General features: G+C 41.1%; 1 pseudogene; it reads right to left on the bottom strand.

Moving 5' to 3' along the window:
* Nucleotides 1–6,369: 6,369 nt before the first annotated feature.
* Nucleotides 6,370–8,127, bottom strand: LOC122556489 (large ribosomal subunit protein eL28 pseudogene; annotated as a pseudogene).
* Between the last annotated feature and the right edge of the window lie 259 nt (nucleotides 8,128–8,386).

Raw genomic sequence — 8,386 nt, 5'->3', positions numbered from 1 at the left:
ATGTTAGGAAACATTACTAATGGAATGTTGCACAGTTGAAGGGGAATACCAAGGACAGGTTGTACTATTAGGGAACAGATTAGAGGCTGCATTGTCAGAGGGGCAGTAAGAAGTGAACAACTGTACTGTTTGGAGAAAGTACTGACAGAGCACTGCACTGCCAGAGGAGCAATACTAGGGGAGTGCTGCATTGTTGAAGGACCAGGAATCAGGACAAACAGCATTGGGAGGGCTTGGTTAGGGTGGACATGCTGTCAATTATCATGGCCCATATAAAAACTTAAAGAAATGCTGTAAATCAGAAATAAAAATAAAAGTTGCTGGAAAAGCTTAGCATGTCTGGCAGCATCTGTGGAGAGAAATCAGAGTTAACGTTTTGGGTCTGGTGACCCTTCCACTGAACCATGGCCCATATCTTCAAGGGGAGCTGTCCTCAGACAGCACTCACCCTTTCTGTAGTGACTGGCTTATGCCCAAATGTACTCTGAAACAAGCATGTGTATGCACTGGGTGCTCACTCTGGAACAAGTATCACTGTTTGAGATTTGATTGGTCTGGTGTGAGAACTCAAATCCCTGTAGTCATTTGTGGGCCAGGGTATACTCTGGGTGAAGCAGTCCAACTGTGCCCTCCCATACAGGCCCTGGAGAGAAGGGTTGCGGCTGAGGGTGTTGGGGCTGCTACTACATTGGTTTCACCCCCACTACATCCCTCTGACTCTTGCCATTCACCCTTAATGAGTTATTCAATGTCCAGCAGCACTATTTTCTTTTTTGACTTCCGTGACAGCAAGTCATAACAGAGCACATGTGCTCTTTGCACCACCTGGTGGTGGTATTCACAATATGCACAGTCCAAATTGGAGAAGTCTGAAGGACAATTCGTCAGTATAGATTATGGGATTTCAGTAAAATTATAACATTGCACCAGTCAGGAACAGAAAGGTTGTCAATTGTAATAGGGCATTAGCAATTAAGACCAGAGGTGGGGAAGATAGGAAAAGGTTATATTTAAAGGTGTTTTATCAGAATACGTAAAAAATTTGTAGCAAGACAATGAATTAATGGCACAAATAGACATCATGGGTTTTATATAGCAGTTATTATGATGTGGTTGTAGGATGATCTGAATTGGGAACTATATATTGACTTTTAGAAAATACAAAAAGAATATAAATAGAGGTTGTATTGTTCATATTAAAAGATGAAATAAATACTTCGGAAAATCAAGGTGCAATCAGTATGGGTGGAAGTAAGAAGTGATAGAAGATAACAAACACTGGTAGGAATAGTTTCTTGGACATTGTTCTGTTAATATAATGTGAGACACATGCTAATGCAATTATAGTTGGGAATTTCAATCTTCTTATAGAATGGGAGAACCAAATTGTCAAAAGTACCTTTAAAGATACATCACGAAATATAGTGAAGATAGTATTCTAAAACAACATGTTGGCAAAGAACTAGAGACCAGGATGATTTAGATTAGATTAGATTACTTACAGTGTGGAAACAGGCCCTTCGGCCTAACAAGTCCACACCGACTCACCGAAGCACAACCCACCCAGACCCATTCCCCTACATTTACCCCTGCCCCTAACACTACAGGCAATTTAACATGGCCAATTCACCTAACCTGCACATTTTTGGAATGTGGGAGGAAACCGGAGCACCCGGAGGAAACCCACGCAGACACGGGGAGAATGTGCAAACTCCACACAGTCAGTCGCCTGAGGCGGGAATCGATTTAGATCTAGTATTATGTAAAGAGGCATGGTTAGTTGACTAGTTTATGGTAAATGATCATCTCTCTGGAAGAGTGATCACTAGATGATAGAATTTCATATTAAATTTGGGAGTGATGTTATTATGGACTAAACTACGGGCATAAATTTAAACAAAGCTATGACAGGTAAAATGGCTGAGGCAAATTGGGAGTTGAAATTAAAATATATTATTGGATAAGCATAGACATTCATTTGAAGAAATAATTCATAATTCTCAAAGTACATAAATTCCTTTGAAGAATAAAGAAATCAGTGTAATGCTGCAAAGTCAAGGCTGTCTAAAGTGGTTAAGAATAGCCTTTAATTTTTTTAAAAATGACTTAATTACATTTTTGGCAACATTATCATCCTGAGGGTTCCATGGACTTAACAATCAGCAAAGGATGACAAAGCAATTGATAAAGAGAGGGGAAATAGAACATTAGAATAAATTAGCAAGAAATATAAAAAATATCGTTAGAGCTTCAATAAGAATGTAAAAATAAAGTAATTCACAAAATTAATGTGAGCTTCAGAGAGATAAAGACAGAAATTATAGTAGAGACTGGGTGACGAGAAGAGGTTTGTTTGTTTTCAGAGATGAAAACACCAAAACAAAAGCTGAAATAATGAGGAATGAGAGTGGCGAAATTCCAGAACTGAAAAAATTGCAAGTACAAGTAGGTGTACTGTTGCCAGATGGACCACACTAGCTCTCCACCATCTTCTCAAAGGCAAATGAGGTTAAGCAATAAATGCTGACCTCATCGATTGCACATTGCATCTTGTTAAATAATATTTTTATAAAGGAACCAAAATCTGACAAATTCCCTGTCCCAGGTTTTTAAACAATGTGGCTGCGGGACACAGTGAATGCATTGGATTTGATCTTCCAGAATCCCTAAATTCTAAAAAGGTCCACATGCAATAACAGGTGGCAAACATAACTCCACTCATCAAGAAAAGACTCAGGATGGGAGGTTAGGGAACTATACTAGGCCTCTTAACCTGACATTGGTAGTAGGGATTTTTTTTAGCTTATTCAATGAGACATGTGTTATAGAGCCATAGAGTCATAGAGATGTACAGCACAATATATGCCAACTCATATATGCCAACCGGATATCCTAACCTAACCTAGTCCCATTTGCCAGCACCCGGCCCAAATCCCTCTAATCCCTTCCTTTTCATATATCCATGCCTTTTAAATGTTGCAATTGTACCAGCTTCCACCACTTCCTCTGGTAACTCATTTCATACATGCACCACCTCCTGTGTGAAAAAGTTGCCCTATATCTTTATATCTTTCCCCTATCACCCTAAACCTATGCCCTCGAGTTCTGGACACCCTCACCCCAGGGAAAAGTCCTTATGTATGTATCCTATCCATGCCCTTCATGAATTTATAAACCTCTATAATGTCACCCTTGGCCTCCGATGCTCCAGGGTGAACTGCCCCAGCCTGTTCAGCCTCTCCCTATAGCTCAAATCATCCAAACATGGCAGCATTTTTTCTGAACCCTTTCAGGTTTCACAACATCCTTCTAATAGGAAGGAGACTAGAATTGTACATAATATTCCAAAAGTGGCCTAATCAATGTCCTGTACGTGACCTCCCAATTCCTACACTCAATGCTCTATTCAATAAAGGAAAGCATACCAAATGCCTTCTTCACTATCCTATCTACCTGCGACTCTACTTTCAAGGAACTATTAACCTGCATTCCAAGGTCTCTTTGTTCAGCAACACTCCCGAGGACCTTCCCATTAAGTGTATAAGTCCTGCTCTGATTTGCTTTTCCAATATGCACCTCGCATTTAACTAAATTGAACTCCATTTGCCATTCCTCAGCCCATTGGCCTGTCTGATTAAGATCCCGCTTGAATCTGTGGTCACCTTCTTTGCTGTCCACTATGTCTCCATCTGCAAACTTATTAAATATACCTCCTATTTTCACATCCAAATCAATTATATAAATGAAAAAAAACACTGGACCCAGCACCGATCCTTGTGTCACTCCACTGGTCAGAAGCCTCCTGTCTGAAAAACAATCCTCCACCCCTACCCTCTGTCTTCTACCTTCAAGCCAGTTCTGTATCCAAATGGCTAGTTCTCCCTGTATTCCATGAGCTGAAAATGTGTTGCTGGAACACCGCAGCAGGTCAGGCAGCATCCAAGGATCAGGAAAATCGACGTTTCAGGCATAAGCCCTTCTTCAGGAACCTGAAGAAGGGCTTGTGCCCGAAATGTCGATTCTCCTGCTCCTTGGATGCTGCCTGACCTGCTGCACTGTTCCAGCAATACATTTTCAGCTCTGATCTCCAGCATCTGCAGACCTCACTTTCTCCTGTATTCTATGAGATATAACCTTGCTAACCAGTCTCCCATGAGGAACCTTGTCGTACACCTGACTGAAGTCTACATAGATCACATCCACCACTCTGATCTCATCAATCCCCTTTGTTACTTCTTCAAAAAACTCAATAAAGTTTCTGAGACATGATTTCCCATGCACAAAGCCATGCTGACTATCCCTAATCAGTCCTCACCTTTCCAAATATATGTAAATCCTATCCCTCAGGATTCCCTCCAACAACCTGGCCACAACTGATGTCAGGCTCACTGATCTACAGTTCCCTGGCTTTTCCTTAACACCTTTCTTAAATTGTGGCACCACGTTAGCCAACCTCCAGTCTTCTGGCACCTCACCTGTGATGATTGGTGATACAAATATCTCAGCAAGGTGCTCAGCAATTACTTCCCTACCTTCCCTCAGAGTTCTAGGGTACACCTGATCAGGACCTGGGGATTTATCCGCTTTTATGCATTTCAAGACATCCAGCATCTCTTCCTCGTAATATGAACTTTTTTCAAGATGTCACCATCGATTTGCCCATATTCTGTATTTTCTATGTCCTTCTCCACAGTAAATAGTGATGCAAAATACTTGTTTAGTATCTCCCCCATCTCCTGTGGCTCCACACATAGGCTGCCTTGCTGACCTTTGAGGGACCTTATTCTCTTCCTAGTTACCCTTTTGTCCTTAATATATTTATAATATCCCTTTAGATTCTCCTTAACCCTATTTGCCAAAGCTATCTCATGTCCCCTTTTTGCCCTCCTGATTTGATGGCTAGACTAGCATTTATGAATATATGATGCATCTAAATACGTGTTGCTTCTAGCTCAACTGATTATCTTAGACTGGTTGCTTGTATAGTTGTTAGCTAGGGAATGTACAGCAATGTTGACATGTACTGAAAACAACAAATGCTGGAGATCACGGCGGGTCAGATGGCATCCATGGATACAGAGCAAGTTAATGTTTCGAGTCTAATTGACACTTCATTACAGCTGGTCATAGGGAAGAGCAAAACTTCTTCAGAATAGGCATTCCTCAAGCTCTGATGAAAATTCAAAATGTTAGCTTGCTCTCTCTCCATGGATGCTGTTAGACCTGCTGTGACCTCCAGCATTTGTTGTTTTCAATACAGATTCTAACACCTGCAGTAATTTATTCCTAGAGGAGAAAGTGAGGTCTGCAGATGCTGGAGATCAGAGCTGAAAATATGTTGCTGGAAAAGCGCAGCAGGTCAGGCAGCATCCAGGAAACAGGAGAATTGACGTTCTAGACAATGTTTGCCAAGTGTTGTCTACTTGCGCTATAAGATTCACCTTATTATCAATCTTGTAAATAAGGCCATGCCTATTTGCTCACTTTGTCAGCGTGATGCAGAAATAAAGAGCATCAAAGCCAATAAGACCATAAGACTATAAGAAATAAGAACAGGAGAACACCATTCACACCCTTGAGTCCACTCCTCCACTCAATAGGATCATGGCTGATCCAATGATATTCGTCATGTCTACTTTCCTGCCCTTTCTCAGTAACCCTTGTTTCCCCTACTGATCAAGAATCTATCTATCTCAGCATTATACACCAACTCTGCTCTGCAGCTGTCTGTGACAAGAAGTTCCAAAATCTCTCAAACCTCGCTGATGAAATTTTTCCTCATCTGTTTTAAATTGGTGTCCCTTTACTCTGAGACTATACCCTCTGGCTAGACCTACATTTATGAATATATGATGCATATAAATATATATTGCTTCTGGCTCAACTGATTACCTTAGATTGGTAGCTTGTATAGCTGTTAGTCAGGGAATGTACAGCAATATTGGCAAGTACTGAAAACACCCTGAGGGGAATCAGCTTCTCAGTATTTATCCTTAAGAGTCCTATCTCTTTCAATGGGAAGAATATCTCTCTGTCAATTATTTGTATCCTTCTCGTAATGTGCCTTTCCACTTATTTCTGTGTCATCAAATTTGGCTACAGTACATTTTCTTTCTTCCTCCATGTCATTAATACATATTGTAAACAGTTGCCTTCCTTCAGGATACTGACTGTTGCAACTTGCCAACTAATCAGCAACCATTTTCCTGCAGTGAACATTGTTGCAGTTATTTGAAATTTGATATTTTTGTGCTTGTCCTTATGCCTGCATGAGGAAACGTTCTGCAACCTGTATTTCTCCTTTCACCAATATTCAAGATTGGGAAATGTTGGTATGCTCACCTTTAATGGATGATCATCTGGAGGGACTCATGTGCCTTTCTCTATATAATGGCTGCTGCTACCTAGGGGCACCATCACTATGAGGTCATTAATTAATACTATCTTATTACACAATATCAGGTCTAGTACAGCCTGTTCTTTGTTTGCTCGAATCTTCTTGGCCACAACTGAATTCTGGCTCTTCAGTACAGCACTGGCACATCAAAGTGCAGCCATACGAAAGTCCTTTCAGTATTTGTTCTCACAGATGATTTGTCGCAAACTGTTTTGGGTAGCCCAGATATTCTTGTTGACGGTAAACTTTTCATACGGTGTTGCTGTCTTGCATTGACCAGCTTGCTATTTGAGGATGACCATCACTCCTTTCCCTTCTGCTGCTGTCTCCACACCTACATTTCTGCAGTGAATAACTCCATTGCAACAGAAAGAGATTCTGGATTTCAGACTATTGGACTCGATGCTGCAGACCTAATCATTCCTTCTAACCAGGAAATTAGAGCAGTTCCAGATGATCATCCATTAAAGGTGAGCTGAATCTCAGCGTCTTCTCTCACCATTGTCAGAAATAAAGTATAGCTGTATAAAACCCCTGTATGTCATTTCAATTACTTACTGTGTGTTTTTACAATGACTTTAGGAGGTGTGTTAATGTTCTTACTATATTTTGAAGGGTGTTGATATCTCGAAGCTTTGCTTGGTCAGGGTTTATTGCGGTTATAGGTTATCTCTTAATTATCTGGAATATTTTATCAACTGCACATTCCTGTCCCATAGGTGCTGGTTAATAAAAAGCTTACTGTATATGAAAAGTCAAGCGATCAACATCATAAAAGGTCTTGTGGCACAGTGGCAGTGATACTGCCTCTTGGCCAGAAGATGTAGGTTCAGGTCTAATTTGTGCTGGAAATGTATCCAACATATCTACAATGGCTGATTCGCGAAGCATGGGTTCTAATTTGATTGAAGTTGAATTCAAATTTGATTCCGTTTTTTTTGAGGTGACCAAATGTGTACATGACGGTAGTGCAGTTGATATAGTTTATATGGAGTCGAAGAGTATGGTGCTGAAAAAGCACAGACAGTCAGGCAGCATCTGAGGAGCAGGAGAATCGACGTTACGAGCATAGGCTCTTCATTCCTAATGTGAGAGGCGCTTGCAAATGTTGTTGTTTCTGCAAAAATCACAAGGCTGAATCATGATGGGGTGTAAGTTAAGCTAGATATGCTTGCACAAACAGCTACAAGTAGCTGTTTCTTGCTTCTGCAGAAAACCATAATCACGAGGTCATAAGGCTCAGTGTGGACTATTAGGAGGAAGAAGTGTTGCTTTAGCAAGCACGTACACAGCTAGCAGTGAAGGGGGATGCATGCTAACAATAGACCACAGAGGGATGTAGTGAAATGGTCAAGCTATATGGTAAAATGGCCAAGCAGACACCTGCCCTTTGTCACGTACAAGGTCAAATAAGGCAAGAAACAATCAAGAGTAAGGGGCAACAGGCTTAGAGTAGCGGGAGAAGTAAACAGAGGAGGAGTGAAGCTAGAGCTTGTGACAGGTTTGACGCTTTGCATGCTAAGCCAATAAGGTAAAAGGGGAGTACCGAGAGACTCAGTTGAACTGTATAACTTGCAATGTAACATACTGATCGGGGTGCCTACTTGTTAGACACCCATCTTGCAAAATGTTTCAATAAAATTCGCTGCTTCAGAATTTGACTCAGACTGAAATTTATTATATTGTGAGCTTCGTTTCTCACAATTTGGAGGCTCATTTGGGATGTCCATCATCGCCAGCAGGGTAGGCGCCGTCGACGGCTGGGAAGATGCATCCCATTCTTTTTAGAATGGTCCCGTGTTCCTTGGCGGTGGGTTCCTCCTTCTGGTTGACTGATTGAGATCCAATGAGAGGCTATCTGAACCAGGCAAAAGGGTTGTGAAGTTAGAAATTTAATTAGGCACAGGGAGACATTAAGCCAGGCAACTCCATGCACAGAGCAAGGTAAGAAAATTGACTTTTAAGTACTACCGTGGTGGCTGGGATTGA

The sequence above is a fragment of the Chiloscyllium plagiosum genome, unplaced genomic scaffold, assembly GCF_037043375.1.
Source record: "Chiloscyllium plagiosum isolate Xiang-an unplaced genomic scaffold, Cpla_swu_hap1 HiC_scaffold_16, whole genome shotgun sequence".
Lineage (NCBI taxonomy): Eukaryota > Metazoa > Chordata > Chondrichthyes > Orectolobiformes > Hemiscylliidae > Chiloscyllium > Chiloscyllium plagiosum.
Note: the sequence above shows the minus strand (reverse complement) of the source record. Positions and strands in the feature narration are given on the sequence as shown.